Source organism: Montipora capricornis, chromosome 9, assembly GCF_036669925.1.
Source record: "Montipora capricornis isolate CH-2021 chromosome 9, ASM3666992v2, whole genome shotgun sequence".
In the NCBI taxonomy this organism is placed as follows: Eukaryota; Metazoa; Cnidaria; class Anthozoa; order Scleractinia; family Acroporidae; genus Montipora; species Montipora capricornis.
In genome coordinates, this window is record NC_090891.1 from 17,072,880 (window position 1) to 17,075,379 (window position 2,500).

The window sequence follows — 2,500 nt, forward strand, 5'->3', positions numbered from 1 at the left end:
CATGCAGCTGATTTGAGAAACGGGAAGCATCGTAATTCCACAATAACTCTTTCAGCAAGGGATATATAGTTCTCCCTTTGAAGATGGTGTTCCTGGCGACTGGGCAAACATAGACCATTCTCCATCTGCAGCAGGTCGTCAGAGGGTGGCTTCACACTAGAAAGGTGGTTGCCTGAAACTCTGTTCTCCACAGCCATGTGAGTTACCCAGTGAAAGTCAATGTTTTGATGGTTTTCAGCGGTCATGCTGTGTACATGCTGTTTGAAATCAAAATTGTCGAAAACCAATTTTCTCCCTTTATCCGAAGCCAAAACAGCATATGAGGCAGGTGGAAGGAGAAACTTGTGAATTATGGGCTTCAGTTGATGCACCATGATTCTGCTTGAGCTTCTTTGTCTCATTTCCTACTTTCTGTACAACTTAGGCAGCAAAATCTTTCCCATACTCGTCCATCTTCTTGTAATAGTATGGGTGAGAAACAGTAAGTCTCAGCGAACTAAGACGGCAAAGGGTAGCCTAGAATTAAAATAATTTGAATGTGATAAATATGAAAAAAAAAAACCTTTTTGCCAGACTCTCGTGAAAACCAGTTTGGAATTTTACTTTACCAACCAATCTTACTACTGCTGGAGTGTCTGAAGTGATGTATGTAAATATAAGTTGTAGGTCAAAATAAATGTCAGGTTAAAATGATTTTCCTTTGTCCCCTAACCCTCATTATTCATGCTCATTAATAATTAGGGTTAGGAAGCAAAAGAAATTGAGAATAAAACTAGGTTGAAATCACTTTAACCTGAATTTCACCCACATGTCTGATCTACCACCCAGATGTCTGAAAGGCAATCTGCTCATAACAAAGCCCATTGAAGGTAAGATTAAAACTTGAACAACGTGATACTTACAATTATTCCAGTATGATACAAAATGATGGTGTTCAACAGCTGAATGGCATTCATATACGGAGACCTATTCTTCAACAAGACAGCAGTTGACATGCAAACCGTTGGTTGCCAGAATTGGTCATCCCTCTTGCTCTTCCTGAGGCTCGCTGTCCAAAGTACAGCGCTAAACAACAGGGCTTTCTTTTCCACTTCACTGCGCATCTTTTTAATCGAAAAGAATTGGAGGTCTTTTTTTGCTTGGGAACTTAAGACAGCACGAATCTAGCAGCGAACACAAAGCATCGCACTCGCGAGCAACTTCTTGCAGGAAGAGTTTCTGGGCGTGTTTCTTTAAAATCGGGTTCTTCCACACTGCTCCGGCGATTTGTTTGTAGGTCCCACGGCACAGAATTTTGCCAAGAGACTCTAAACCTTCAGACAACGTGTTAACTTTGCTCTTACTTGGCCAGTCAACTCGTACTTAAACTGTTGTTTTTTTTCCAGTTGTTGTTCCCGCTTGTATCACAAGCATGTGCGATAATCGGTGCCCGAATCGGTGAAACTGTTGGAACCGTCATCAATACTTGTAGCTCTCGATCTTTTACTGGAGTAGAGGAGGTAATCGGCGCAATTCTGTGGAAAGCCAAAGGTCTGTCTGGTAAACCTGCATCTTGTACGGCAAGCCGCTTCGAAGGAGGCAAATCTTGTGAACATGGTTTCCGTGTCGCATTTGACGTATATGCCTGTCGCAAAGAATCGTTGACTTCTCTTAAGGTAGAAATAAGTGCCCTTCTTTTCTTTAATTTCACAAGACAACACCGACAAATGTAAGAAGAATTAAATTCCACGCTGAAATCCAGAGATAACATCTCCGATTTTACGTTGAATTCGGTAAGCCCGGCAACTAGATTTTTATCCCCTTTATTAACAATAGCCACGCAACAAAGAACACAGGCAATCGCCAAAGGTGCACCTAACATCATTGATCACGTGACATTTTCGTTTTGAGATTATTTTTGATAGCTGTCTCAAACGATCTCTGGATTCACGACTCGCGGGAAAACCATCAATTCACCAATCACAACATAGGAAAGCGCTTTCGTCATAACATCACATAACAACCAATCAGACGTTTTCCCCGACATTCCGGGGAAACCTCCCACGATTAGCGTCGGCATTACAAAGACGTCTCTTTCACCGATTTTTTCCAGGGGAGGAGGCGGATGTACACAGGCTAAGGAAAAAACGACTAAATCACCTTTTAGAAATATACATCCCCTTGAAAGAACTCATCCTTAGAAATAACACCGCGTTTGAGCTATTACTGGTGTACCGTTTTGTTGTTCTCGTTCTCTTTCTCTCTTCTTTTGTTTCTGTTCTTCTGTACTGTCATAGGTCGTCCAGGAATCTTGCAACCTTAGTAGACTAAAAATTAAACATCTTAAGATAAGACTCATGCCAAAATTGCAGTTCAGAGCAAAAAGCAGCACTAAGCAAATTAAAATCAAACACTCAGCTTTAAGTTTAAATCCCGACAATTCTTGACCTGAATAACTACGTAGCCACAAGTGTGTCCTGACCACAGCTATATTATGTCAAACCTGGACTGAAACCAGCGA